The following is a 14,312-nucleotide window of genomic DNA, read 5'->3' on the forward strand; positions in this document are numbered from 1 at the left end:
CCTTACCCAAGGCAGAGGTCGGGGGTACCCTAGGTGCTTCCGAAGCTACAGGTAACGCTCAACGTACCGAAAATGCCTTCTGAGACACAAGGTCCCAGAGACAGGGGGATCGCAACCCGTTGTCTGTGGACTAAGCCCGCTCCCCAATAGCAGCAAGGGGGTGAAGTCCCTCCGTAAGGAGAGACAATCCCCCAAGGCCGAGAAGCAGGGTACCACAGACACCTTCCGACCAGACCAAATGCAGATACTACACTTGATCTTAGCCAAAAGGCCGAGAAGCGATAACCGTGAAAGGGGCGGGCCCAACAAGGTGCCCTTCATGGGCACTATCACTGCTTGCTGTCAGGGAGGCTGCCAGACAATTTTCCATGCACACTCTGGGCTGGGGGGCAGTCAACCACCAGTACACACAGCAGAACCTAAACCCATACCATTATTGCTAAGCAGCAAGACAGGGGCCCATTGCACTCCCACGGGGCCTTTTTAAATGCAATCCATAACCCGGATTTGCCAGGAACCCTTCTTACTCCTCCTACTTGCATGTGACACTGGGCTTAGGATCTGCATAGGAAACACACACACAAGCACACACCTACCTTTGTTGCCTGCAGATGCCTCCTTGGCTGTCCCCAAACGGTATCAAACCAACACCCACAGGAAGCTGTAAGCATAGAGGACATGCCTGCACCCCATTGGACTTACCTGTGTGGGTTAAACCCGGGTTATTTGACAACCTATGGCGGTGATGGTTCTGCTCAGGCAGAGCAGTGCTGATGCTCCTCATAAAGCTGTCGCTGCTGTGAAGGTTCTAGGTGACATCACAAATCCCTATGGTTACATACACAACAAAGCTGGGTTGTTGTTGTTTACACTCTGCAAGGCCTGTGGAAGTGAGTGACATCATAGCACTGTAGTTCTGAGGGTTCTAGATGGATGCAACAATCTCCTGTTGCTTCTATGAAGGCCATAATAGACGACATCACCAAACAGCTCCATAGTCACATACACAGCAAAGGAGAGATGTTGTTTACACCTAGTGATGTCAGTGGTATTGAGTGACATCACAGCACAGTGCTAAGGCTCCTGGGCCTGGACACAGCAGCGGCTGCAATATCTCAACGGAGAATACGTTTATATATATGTGTGTGTGTGCGCGTATATATATATATATATATATATATATATATATATATATATTTCTCCGCCGAAATCACTTTTAAACCCATTTCCACCTTTTTTTCCCTTCTCTTCCTCTTACTTTTTTTTCACGTTTTTTTACGTTTTTCTCCTTTTCGCCTCTTTTCTGGGCGTATTATTCTTCTTTTTCTTCTTTTTTTTCGTCTAATGCATACCCCATCAGTGCAGCAATGCTTATTCAATACCGCCAGCAGATGGAGACACTGGGGGATAATTTTCTAAGGATTTATACTGATTTTTCCTGTCTGAATTTGTCGCACAGAAAGTTGCAGGCCAAATATGTGTGACATTTCTGCGACTTTAGCTTCTAGAGCATTTTTACAACATTATACATAGGTGCTGAATACATAAAAAGCGACTGTTCAGCGACAGACAAGTCGCATCGGCTGAAAGTAGGCCAGAATGTCAGTCCATGTTGGAGCAGGTTTAGATACAGTCTAAAGTATAGATCTCAAAGTCTGTGCACAGAATTTAGCAAGGGCCTCGCACCTTCTGATGCATCAGGTAGGTGCACAATAGCATAGCCTAACCCTCTGTACTTTGGTCTATATTGATGCGGGACATAGACAGCCAGCTGATGACCAATCCATTAGTGCAATGGATGGCTGGAAGCATTTGTCTTTGCCTTTGCAATACCACAGAAGCAATGCATGGTCAATGTACAGCAATGACACACCTGTGTGAACAGCCAGGAGACCCCCCCCCCCCCCCCCCATGTTATGTTACATAGTTACATAGTTAGTACGGTCGAAAAAAGACATATGTCCATCAAGTTCAACCAGGGAATTAAGGGGTAGGGGTGTGGCGCGATATTGGGGAAGGGATGAGATTTTATATTTCTTCATAAGCATTAATCTTATTTTGTCAATTAGGAACATTCAGCACCCACCCGCTATCAAGGCAGCTGCCTATCATGTCATGCCCTACCTGCACAGGTGTGCTGGCTACTCAAATGATCCAATTAAGGAGGCCATTTAGTCAGCAGCAGCAGAAGTCCTGTGCCTGGACGCTCCAACAGCGGCCAGACACAAGCAGAAGCAGAAGCAGCAGAAGCAGCAGCAGCACCACCTTTTGTTTTTTGGCTGCAGCAGCAGCAAGGCCCACAGGGCTGGCTAGCTGGCTAGCCAGCAAGCAGGTAGCAATGAAAGTAGGAATCTTTCTTTTTAACCCTGTAAGGGGGTGGTGCACTGTACCCGAAGATACTGCCATATCGGGTCAATGCATAGGGCGACGGAAGCAAGCTTCGAAATCGGCCCCCGTTCTCAAAAATCCATTTAATATATGGTCCCCAGATAGGGGACGTATCAGATATTAAACTGATAAGAACAGATACTACACTTGATCTTAGCCAAAAGGCCGAGAAGCGATAACCGTGAAAGGGGCGGGCCCAACAAGGTGCCCTTCATGGGCACTATCACTGCTTGCTGTCAGGGAGGCTGCCAGACAATTTTCCATGCACACTCTGGGCTGGGGGGCAGTCAACCACCAGTACACACAGCAGAACCTAAACCCATACCATTATTGCTAAGCAGCAAGACAGGGGCCCATTGCACTCCCACGGGGCCTTTTTAAATGCAATCCATAACCCGGATTTGCCAGGAACCCTTCTTACTCCTCCTACTTGCATGTGACACTGGGCTTAGGATCTGCATAGGAAACACACACACAAGCACACACCTACCTTTGTTGCCTGCAGATGCCTCCTTGGCTGTCCCCAAACGGTATCAAACCAACACCCACGGGAAGCTGTAAGCATAGAGGACATGCCTGCACCCCATTGGACTTACCTGTGTGGGTTAAACCCGGGTTATTTGACAACCTATGGCGGTGATGGTTCTGCTCAGGCAGAGCAGTGCTGATGCTCCTCATAAAGCTGTCGCTGCTGTGAAGGTTCTAGGTGACATCACAAATCCCTATGGTTACATACACAACAAAGCTGGGTTGTTGTTGTTTACACTCTGCAAGGCCTGTGGAAGTGAGTGACATCATAGCACTGTAGTTCTGAGGGTTCTAGATGGATGCAACAATCTCCTGTTGCTTCTATGAAGGCCATAATAGACGACATCACCAAACAGCTCCATAGTCACATACACAGCAAAGGAGAGATGTTGTTTACACCTAGTGATGTCAGTGGTATTGAGTGACATCACAGCACAGTGCTAAGGCTCCTGGGCCTGGACACAGCAGCGGCTGCAATATCTCAACGGAGAATACGTTTATATATATGTGTGTGTGTGCGCGTATATATATATATATATATATATATATATATATATATATATATTTCTCCGCCGAAATCACTTTTAAACCCATTTCCACCTTTTTTTCCCTTCTCTTCCTCTTACTTTTTTTTCACGTTTTTTTACGTTTTTCTCCTTTTCGCCTCTTTTCTGGGCGTATTATTCTTCTTTTTCTTCTTTTTTTTCGTCTAATGCATACCCCATCAGTGCAGCAATGCTTATTCAATACCGCCAGCAGATGGAGACACTGGGGGATAATTTTCTAAGGATTTATACTGATTTTTCCTGTCTGAATTTGTCGCACAGAAAGTTGCAGGCCAAATATGTGTGACATTTCTGCGACTTTAGCTTCTAGAGCATTTTTACAACATTATACATAGGTGCTGAATACATAAAAAGCGACTGTTCAGCGACAGACAAGTCGCATCGGCTGAAAGTAGGCCAGAATGTCAGTCCATGTTGGAGCAGGTTTAGATACAGTCTAAAGTATAGATCTCAAAGTCTGTGCACAGAATTTAGCAAGGGCCTCGCACCTTCTGATGCATCAGGTAGGTGCACAATAGCATAGCCTAACCCTCTGTACTTTGGTCTATATTGATGCGGGACATAGACAGCCAGCTGATGACCAATCCATTAGTGCAATGGATGGCTGGAAGCATTTGTCTTTGCCTTTGCAATACCACAGAAGCAATGCATGGTCAATGTACAGCAATGACACACCTGTGTGAACAGCCAGGAGACCCCCCCCCCCCCCCATGTTATGTTACATAGTTACATAGTTAGTACGGTCGAAAAAAGACATATGTCCATCAAGTTCAACCAGGGAATTAAGGGGTAGGGGTGTGGCGCGATATTGGGGAAGGGATGAGATTTTATATTTCTTCATAAGCATTAATCTTATTTTGTCAATTAGGAACATTCAGCACCCACCCGCTATCAAGGCAGCTGCCTATCATGTCATGCCCTACCTGCACAGGTGTGCTGGCTACTCAAATGATCCAATTAAGGAGGCCATTTAGTCAGCAGCAGCAGAAGTCCTGTGCCTGGACGCTCCAACAGCGGCCAGACACAAGCAGAAGCAGAAGCAGCAGAAGCAGCAGCAGCACCACCTTTTGTTTTTTGGCTGCAGCAGCAGCAAGGCCCACAGGGCTGGCTAGCTGGCTAGCCAGCAAGCAGGTAGCAATGAAAGTAGGAATCTTTCTTTTTAACCCTGTAAGGGGGTGGTGCACTGTACCCGAAGATACTGCCATATCGGGTCAATGCATAGGGCGACGGAAGCAAGCTTCGAAATCGGCCCCCGTTCTCAAAAATCCATTTAATATATGGTCCCCAGATAGGGGACGTATCAGATATTAAACTGATAAGAACAGATACTACACTTGATCTTAGCCAAAAGGCCGAGAAGCGATAACCGTGAAAGGGGCGGGCCCAACAAGGTGCCCTTCATGGGCACTATCACTGCTTGCTGTCAGGGAGGCTGCCAGACAATTTTCCATGCACACTCTGGGCTGGGGGGCAGTCAACCACCAGTACACACAGCAGAACCTAAACCCATACCATTATTGCTAAGCAGCAAGACAGGGGCCCATTGCACTCCCACGGGGCCTTTTTAAATGCAATCCATAACCCGGATTTGCCAGGAACCCTTCTTACTCCTCCTACTTGCATGTGACACTGGGCTTAGGATCTGCATAGGAAACACACACACAAGCACACACCTACCTTTGTTGCCTGCAGATGCCTCCTTGGCTGTCCCCAAACGGTATCAAACCAACACCCACGGGAAGCTGTAAGCATAGAGGACATGCCTGCACCCCATTGGACTTACCTGTGTGGGTTAAACCCGGGTTATTTGACAACCTATGGCGGTGATGGTTCTGCTCAGGCAGAGCAGTGCTGATGCTCCTCATAAAGCTGTCGCTGCTGTGAAGGTTCTAGGTGACATCACAAATCCCTATGGTTACATACACAACAAAGCTGGGTTGTTGTTGTTTACACTCTGCAAGGCCTGTGGAAGTGAGTGACATCATAGCACTGTAGTTCTGAGGGTTCTAGATGGATGCAACAATCTCCTGTTGCTTCTATGAAGGCCATAATAGACGACATCACCAAACAGCTCCATAGTCACATACACAGCAAAGGAGAGATGTTGTTTACACCTAGTGATGTCAGTGGTATTGAGTGACATCACAGCACAGTGCTAAGGCTCCTGGGCCTGGACACAGCAGCGGCTGCAATATCTCAACGGAGAATACGTTTATATATATGTGTGTGTGTGCGCGTATATATATATATATATATATATATATATATATATATATATATATATATATTTCTCCGCCGAAATCACTTTTAAACCCATTTCCACCTTTTTTTCCCTTCTCTTCCTCTTACTTTTTTTTCACGTTTTTTTACGTTTTTCTCCTTTTCGCCTCTTTTCTGGGCGTATTATTCTTCTTTTTCTTCTTTTTTTTCGTCTAATGCATACCCCATCAGTGCAGCAATGCTTATTCAATACCGCCAGCAGATGGAGACACTGGGGGATAATTTTCTAAGGATTTATACTGATTTTTCCTGTCTGAATTTGTCGCACAGAAAGTTGCAGGCCAAATATGTGTGACATTTCTGCGACTTTAGCTTCTAGAGCATTTTTACAACATTATACATAGGTGCTGAATACATAAAAAGCGACTGTTCAGCGACAGACAAGTCGCATCGGCTGAAAGTAGGCCAGAATGTCAGTCCATGTTGGAGCAGGTTTAGATACAGTCTAAAGTATAGATCTCAAAGTCTGTGCACAGAATTTAGCAAGGGCCTCGCACCTTCTGATGCATCAGGTAGGTGCACAATAGCATAGCCTAACCCTCTGTACTTTGGTCTATATTGATGCGGGACATAGACAGCCAGCTGATGACCAATCCATTAGTGCAATGGATGGCTGGAAGCATTTGTCTTTGCCTTTGCAATACCACAGAAGCAATGCATGGTCAATGTACAGCAATGACACACCTGTGTGAACAGCCAGGAGACCCCCCCCCCCCCCCCATGTTATGTTACATAGTTACATAGTTAGTACGGTCGAAAAAAGACATATGTCCATCAAGTTCAACCAGGGAATTAAGGGGTAGGGGTGTGGCGCGATATTGGGGAAGGGATGAGATTTTATATTTCTTCATAAGCATTAATCTTATTTTGTCAATTAGGAACATTCAGCACCCACCCGCTATCAAGGCAGCTGCCTATCATGTCATGCCCTACCTGCACAGGTGTGCTGGCTACTCAAATGATCCAATTAAGGAGGCCGTTTAGTCAGCAGCAGCAGAAGTCCTGTGCCTGGACGCTCCAACAGCGGCCAGACACAAGCAGAAGCAGAAGCAGCAGAAGCAGCAGAAGCAGCAGCAGCACCACCTTTTGTTTTTTGGCTGCAGCAGCAGCAAGGCCCACAGGGCTGGCTAGCTGGCTAGCCAGCAAGCAGGTAGCAATGAAAGTAGGAATCTTTCTTTTTAACCCTGTAAGGGGGTGGTGCACTGTACCCGAAGATACTGCCATATCGGGTCAATGCATAGGGCGACGGAAGCAAGCTTCGAAATTGGCCCCCGTTCTCAAAAATCCATTTAATATATGGTCCCCAGATAGGGGACGTATCAGATATTAAACTGATAAGAACAGATACTACACTTGATCTTAGCCAAAAGGCCGAGAAGCGATAACCGTGAAAGGGGCGGGCCCAACAAGGTGCCCTTCATGGGCACTATCACTGCTTGCTGTCAGGGAGGCTGCCAGACAATTTTCCATGCACACTCTGGGCTGGGGGGCAGTCAACCACCAGTACACACAGCAGAACCTAAACCCATACCATTATTGCTAAGCAGCAAGACAGGGGCCCATTGCACTCCCACGGGGCCTTTTTAAATGCAATCCATAACCCGGATTTGCCAGGAACCCTTCTTACTCCTCCTACTTGCATGTGACACTGGGCTTAGGATCTGCATAGGAAACACACACACAAGCACACACCTACCTTTGTTGCCTGCAGATGCCTCCTTGGCTGTCCCCAAACGGTATCAAACCAACACCCACGGGAAGCTGTAAGCATAGAGGACATGCCTGCACCCCATTGGACTTACCTGTGTGGGTTAAACCCGGGTTATTTGACAACCTATGGCGGTGATGGTTCTGCTCAGGCAGAGCAGTGCTGATGCTCCTCATAAAGCTGTCGCTGCTGTGAAGGTTCTAGGTGACATCACAAATCCCTATGGTTACATACACAACAAAGCTGGGTTGTTGTTGTTTACACTCTGCAAGGCCTGTGGAAGTGAGTGACATCATAGCACTGTAGTTCTGAGGGTTCTAGATGGATGCAACAATCTCCTGTTGCTTCTATGAAGGCCATAATAGACGACATCACCAAACAGCTCCATAGTCACATACACAGCAAAGGAGAGATGTTGTTTACACCTAGTGATGTCAGTGGTATTGAGTGACATCACAGCACAGTGCTAAGGCTCCTGGGCCTGGACACAGCAGCGGCTGCAATATCTCAACGGAGAATACGTTTATATATATGTGTGTGTGTGCGCGTATATATATATATATATATATATATATATATATATATATATATTTCTCCGCCAAAATCACTTTTAAACCCATTTCCACCTTTTTTTCCCTTCTCTTCCTCTTACTTTTTTTTCAAGTTTTTTTACGTTTTTCTCCTTTTCGCCTCTTTTCTGGGCGTATTATTCTTCTTTTTCTTCTTTTTTTTCGTCTAATGCATACCCCATCAGTGCAGCAATGCTTATTCAATACCGCCAGCAGATGGAGACACTGGGGGATAATTTTCTAAGGATTTATACTGATTTTTCCTGTCTGAATTTGTCGCACAGAAAGTTGCAGGCCAAATATGTGTGACATTTCTGCGACTTTAGCTTCTAGAGCATTTTTACAACATTATACATAGGTGCTGAATACATAAAAAGCGACTGTTCAGCGACAGACAAGTCGCATCGGCTGAAAGTAGGCCAGAATGTCAGTCCATGTTGGAGCAGGTTTAGATACAGTCTAAAGTATAGATCTCAAAGTCTGTGCACAGAATTTAGCAAGGGCCTCGCACCTTCTGATGCATCAGGTAGGTGCACAATAGCATAGCCTAACCCTCTGTACTTTGGTCTATATTGATGCGGGACATAGACAGCCAGCTGATGACCAATCCATTAGTGCAATGGATGGCTGGAAGCATTTGTCTTTGCCTTTGCAATACCACAGAAGCAATGCATGGTCAATGTACAGCAATGACACACCTGTGTGAACAGCCAGGAGACCCCCCCCCCCATGTTATGTTACATAGTTACATAGTTAGTACGGTCGAAAAAAGACATATGTCCATCAAGTTCAACCAGGGAATTAAGGGGTAGGGGTGTGGCGCGATATTGGGGAAGCGATGAGATTTTATATTTCTTCATAAGCATTAATCTTATTTTGTCAATTAGGAACATTCAGCACCCACCCGCTATCAAGGCAGCTGCCTATCATGTCATGCCCTACCTGCACAGGTGTGCTGGCTACTCAAATGATCCAATTAAGGAGGCCATTTAGTCAGCAGCAGCAGAAGTCCTGTGCCTGGACGCTCCAACAGCGGCCAGACACAAGCAGAAGCAGAAGCAGCAGAAGCAGCAGCAGCACCACCTTTTGTTTTTTGGCTGCAGCAGCAGCAAGGCCCACAGGGCTGGCTAGCTGGCTAGCCAGCAAGCAGGTAGCAATGAAAGTAGGAATCTTTCTTTTTAACCCTGTAAGGGGGTGGTGCACTGTACCCGAAGATACTGTCATATCGGGTCAATGCATAGGGCGACGGAAGCAAGCTTCGAAATCGGCCCCCGTTCTCAAAAATCCATTTAATATATGGTCCCCAGATAGGGGACGTATCAGATATTAAACTGATAAGAACAGATACTACACTTGATCTTAGCCAAAAGGCCGAGAAGCGATAACCGTGAAAGGGGCGGGCCCAACAAGGTGCCCTTCATGGGCACTATCACTGCTTGCTGTCAGGGAGGCTGCCAGACAATTTTCCATGCACACTCTGGGCTGGGGGGCAGTCAACCACCAGTACACACAGCAGAACCTAAACCCATACCATTATTGCTAAGCAGCAAGACAGGGGCCCATTGCACTCCCACGGGGCCTTTTTAAATGCAATCCATAACCCGGATTTGCCAGGAACCCTTCTTACTCCTCCTACTTGCATGTGACACTGGGCTTAGGATCTGCATAGGAAACACACACACAAGCACACACCTACCTTTGTTGCCTGCAGATGCCTCCTTGGCTGTCCCCAAACGGTATCAAACCAACACCCACGGGAAGCTGTAAGCATAGAGGACATGCCTGCACCCCATTGGACTTACCTGTGTGGGTTAAACCCGGGTTATTTGACAACCTATGGCGGTGATGGTTCTGCTCAGGCAGAGCAGTGCTGATGCTCCTCATAAAGCTGTCGCTGCTGTGAAGGTTCTAGGTGACATCACAAATCCCTATGGTTACATACACAACAAAGCTGGGTTGTTGTTGTTTACACTCTGCAAGGCCTGTGGAAGTGAGTGACATCATAGCACTGTAGTTCTGAGGGTTCTAGATGGATGCAACAATCTCCTGTTGCTTCTATGAAGGCCATAATAGACGACATCACCAAACAGCTCCATAGTCACATACACAGCAAAGGAGAGATGTTGTTTACACCTAGTGATGTCAGTGGTATTGAGTGACATCACAGCACAGTGCTAAGGCTCCTGGGCCTGGACACAGCAGCGGCTGCAATATCTCAACGGAGAATACGTTTATATATATGTGTGTGTGTGCGCGTATATATATATATATATATATATATATATATATATATATATATATTTCTCCGCCGAAATCACTTTTAAACCCATTTCCACCTTTTTTTCCCTTCTCTTCCTCTTACTTTTTTTTCACGTTTTTTTACGTTTTTCTCCTTTTCGCCTCTTTTCTGGGCGTATTATTCTTCTTTTTCTTCTTTTTTTTCGTCTAATGCATACCCCATCAGTGCAGCAATGCTTATTCAATACCGCCAGCAGATGGAGACACTGGGGGATAATTTTCTAAGGATTTATACTGATTTTTCCTGTCTGAATTTGTCGCACAGAAAGTTGCAGGCCAAATATGTGTGACATTTCTGCGACTTTAGCTTCTAGAGCATTTTTACAACATTATACATAGGTGCTGAATACATAAAAAGCGACTGTTCAGCGACAGACAAGTCGCATCGGCTGAAAGTAGGCCAGAATGTCAGTCCATGTTGGAGCAGGTTTAGATACAGTCTAAAGTATAGATCTCAAAGTCTGTGCACAGAATTTAGCAAGGGCCTCGCACCTTCTGATGCATCAGGTAGGTGCACAATAGCATAGCCTAACCCTCTGTACTTTGGTCTATATTGATGCGGGACATAGACAGCCAGCTGATGACCAATCCATTAGTGCAATGGATGGCTGGAAGCATTTGTCTTTGCCTTTGCAATACCACAGAAGCAATGCATGGTCAATGTACAGCAATGACACACCTGTGTGAACAGCCAGGAGACCCCCCCCCCCCCCATGTTATGTTACATAGTTACATAGTTAGTACGGTCGAAAAAAGACATATGTCCATCAAGTTCAACCAGGGAATTAAGGGGTAGGGGTGTGGCGCGATATTGGGGAAGGGATGAGATTTTATATTTCTTCATAAGCATTAATCTTATTTTGTCAATTAGGAACATTCAGCACCCACCCGCTATCAAGGCAGCTGCCTATCATGTCATGCCCTACCTGCACAGGTGTGCTGGCTACTCAAATGATCCAATTAAGGAGGCCGTTTAGTCAGCAGCAGCAGAAGTCCTGTGCCTGGACGCTCCAACAGCGGCCAGACACAAGCAGAAGCAGAAGCAGCAGAAGCAGCAGCAGCACCACCTTTTGTTTTTTGGCTGCAGCAGCAGCAAGGCCCACAGGGCTGGCTAGCTGGCTAGCCAGCAAGCAGGTAGCAATGAAAGTAGGAATCTTTCTTTTTAACCCTGTAAGGGGGTGGTGCACTGTACCCGAAGATACTGCCATATCGGGTCAATGCATAGGGCGACGGAAGCAAGCTTCGAAATCGGCCCCCGTTCTCAAAAATCCATTTAATATATGGTCCCCAGATAGGGGACGTATCAGATATTAAACTGATAAGAACAGATACTACACTTGATCTTAGCCAAAAGGCCGAGAAGCGATAACCGTGAAAGGGGCGGGCCCAACAAGGTGCCCTTCATGGGCACTATCACTGCTTGCTGTCAGGGAGGCTGCCAGACAATTTTCCATGCACACTCTGGGCTGGGGGGCAGTCAACCACCAGTACACACAGCAGAACCTAAACCCATACCATTATTGCTAAGCAGCAAGACAGGGGCCCATTGCACTCCCACGGGGCCTTTTTAAATGCAATCCATAACCCGGATTTGCCAGGAACCCTTCTTACTCCTCCTACTTGCATGTGACACTGGGCTTAGGATCTGCATAGGAAACACACACACAAGCACACACCTACCTTTGTTGCCTGCAGATGCCTCCTTGGCTGTCCCCAAACGGTATCAAACCAACACCCACGGGAAGCTGTAAGCATAGAGGACATGCCTGCACCCCATTGGACTTACCTGTGTGGGTTAAACCCGGGTTATTTGACAACCTATGGCGGTGATGGTTCTGCTCAGGCAGAGCAGTGCTGATGCTCCTCATAAAGCTGTCGCTGCTGTGAAGGTTCTAGGTGACATCACAAATCCCTATGGTTACATACACAACAAAGCTGGGTTGTTGTTGTTTACACTCTGCAAGGCCTGTGGAAGTGAGTGACATCATAGCACTGTAGTTCTGAGGGTTCTAGATGGATGCAACAATCTCCTGTTGCTTCTATGAAGGCCATAATAGACGACATCACCAAACAGCTCCATAGTCACATACACAGCAAAGGAGAGATGTTGTTTACACCTAGTGATGTCAGTGGTATTGAGTGACATCACAGCACAGTGCTAAGGCTCCTGGGCCTGGACACAGCAGCGGCTGCAATATCTCAACGGAGAATACGTTTATATATATGTGTGTGTGTGCGCGTATATATATATATATATATATATATATATATATATATATATATATTTCTCCGCCGAAATCACTTTTAAACCCATTTCCACCTTTTTTTCCCTTCTCTTCCTCTTACTTTTTTTTCACGTTTTTTTACGTTTTTCTCCTTTTCGCCTCTTTTCTGGGCGTATTATTCTTCTTTTTCTTCTTTTTTTTCGTCTAATGCATACCCCATCAGTGCAGCAATGCTTATTCAATACCGCCAGCAGATGGAGACACTGGGGGATAATTTTCTAAGGATTTATACTGATTTTTCCTGTCTGAATTTGTCGCACAGAAAGTTGCAGGCCAAATATGTGTGACATTTCTGCGACTTTAGCTTCTAGAGCATTTTTACAACATTATACATAGGTGCTGAATACATAAAAAGCGACTGTTCAGCGACAGACAAGTCGCATCGGCTGAAAGTAGGCCAGAATGTCAGTCCATGTTGGAGCAGGTTTAGATACAGTCTAAAGTATAGATCTCAAAGTCTGTGCACAGAATTTAGCAAGGGCCTCGCACCTTCTGATGCATCAGGTAGGTGCACAATAGCATAGCCTAACCCTCTGTACTTTGGTCTATATTGATGCGGGACATAGACAGCCAGCTGATGACCAATCCATTAGTGCAATGGATGGCTGGAAGCATTTGTCTTTGCCTTTGCAATACCACAGAAGCAATGCATGGTCAATGTACAGCAATGACACACCTGTGTGAACAGCCAGGAGACCCCCCCCCCCCCCCATGTTATGTTACATAGTTACATAGTTAGTACGGTCGAAAAAAGACATATGTCCATCAAGTTCAACCAGGGAATTAAGGGGTAGGGGTGTGGCGCGATATTGGGGAAGGGATGAGATTTTATATTTCTTCATAAGCATTAATCTTATTTTGTCAATTAGGAACATTCAGCACCCACCCGCTATCAAGGCAGCTGCCTATCATGTCATGCCCTACCTGCACAGGTGTGCTGGCTACTCAAATGATCCAATTAAGGAGGCCATTTAGTCAGCAGCAGCAGAAGTCCTGTGCCTGGACGCTCCAACAGCGGCCAGACACAAGCAGAAGCAGAAGCAGCAGAAGCAGCAGCAGCACCACCTTTTGTTTTTTGGCTGCAGCAGCAGCAAGGCCCACAGGGCTGGCTAGCTGGCTAGCCAGCAAGCAGGTAGCAATGAAAGTAGGAATCTTTCTTTTTAACCCTGTAAGGGGGTGGTGCACTGTACCCGAAGATACTGCCATATCGGGTCAATGCATAGGGCGACGGAAGCAAGCTTCGAAATCGGCCCCCGTTCTCAAAAATCCATTTAATATATGGTCCCCAGATAGGGGACGTATCAGATATTAAACTGATAAGAACAGATACTACACTTGATCTTAGCCAAAAGGCCGAGAAGCGATAACCGTGAAAGGGGCGGGCCCAACAAGGTGCCCTTCATGGGCACTATCACTGCTTGCTGTCAGGGAGGCTGCCAGACAATTTTCCATGCACACTCTGGGCTGGGGGGCAGTCAACCACCAGTACACACAGCAGAACCTAAACCCATACCATTATTGCTAAGCAGCAAGACAGGGGCCCATTGCACTCCCACGGGGCCTTTTTAAATGCAATCCATAACCCGGATTTGCCAGGAACCCTTCTTACTCCTCCTACTTGCATGTGACACTGGGCTTAGGATCTGCATAGGAAACACACACACAAGCACACACCTACCTTTGTTGCCTG

The 14,312-nt window shown here is 46.4% G+C and overlaps 6 non-coding genes and 1 pseudogene across 6 annotated transcripts; all 7 read right to left on the reverse strand.

Annotated features, from left to right (window-relative positions):
• Positions 1-204: 204 nt before the first annotated feature.
• On the reverse strand, positions 205-283 carry LOC130315243 (U2 spliceosomal RNA; annotated as a pseudogene).
• Positions 284-2,374: 2,091 nt separating this feature from the next.
• On the reverse strand, positions 2,375-2,565 carry LOC130315278 (U2 spliceosomal RNA). The gene has a single exon (XR_008862832.1). It is a non-coding gene; the product is annotated as a U2 spliceosomal RNA (small nuclear RNA).
• A 2,090-nt stretch (positions 2,566-4,655) lies between these two features.
• Positions 4,656-4,846, reverse strand: LOC130315279 (U2 spliceosomal RNA). The gene has a single exon (XR_008862833.1). It is a non-coding gene; the product is annotated as a U2 spliceosomal RNA (small nuclear RNA).
• A 2,108-nt stretch (positions 4,847-6,954) lies between these two features.
• Positions 6,955-7,145, reverse strand: LOC130315073 (U2 spliceosomal RNA). The gene has a single exon (XR_008862659.1). It is a non-coding gene; the product is annotated as a U2 spliceosomal RNA (small nuclear RNA).
• A 2,086-nt stretch (positions 7,146-9,231) lies between these two features.
• On the reverse strand, positions 9,232-9,422 carry LOC130315195 (U2 spliceosomal RNA). Its single transcript, XR_008862769.1, has one exon. It is a non-coding gene; the product is annotated as a U2 spliceosomal RNA (small nuclear RNA).
• A 2,091-nt stretch (positions 9,423-11,513) lies between these two features.
• On the reverse strand, positions 11,514-11,704 carry LOC130315280 (U2 spliceosomal RNA). The gene has a single exon (XR_008862834.1). It is a non-coding gene; the product is annotated as a U2 spliceosomal RNA (small nuclear RNA).
• Positions 11,705-13,796: 2,092 nt separating this feature from the next.
• On the reverse strand, positions 13,797-13,987 carry LOC130315281 (U2 spliceosomal RNA). Its single transcript, XR_008862835.1, has one exon. It is a non-coding gene; the product is annotated as a U2 spliceosomal RNA (small nuclear RNA).
• Positions 13,988-14,312: the final 325 nt, after the last annotated feature.

Source organism: Hyla sarda, unplaced genomic scaffold, assembly GCF_029499605.1.
Source record: "Hyla sarda isolate aHylSar1 unplaced genomic scaffold, aHylSar1.hap1 scaffold_186, whole genome shotgun sequence".
NCBI lineage: Eukaryota > Metazoa > Chordata > Amphibia > Anura > Hylidae > Hyla > Hyla sarda.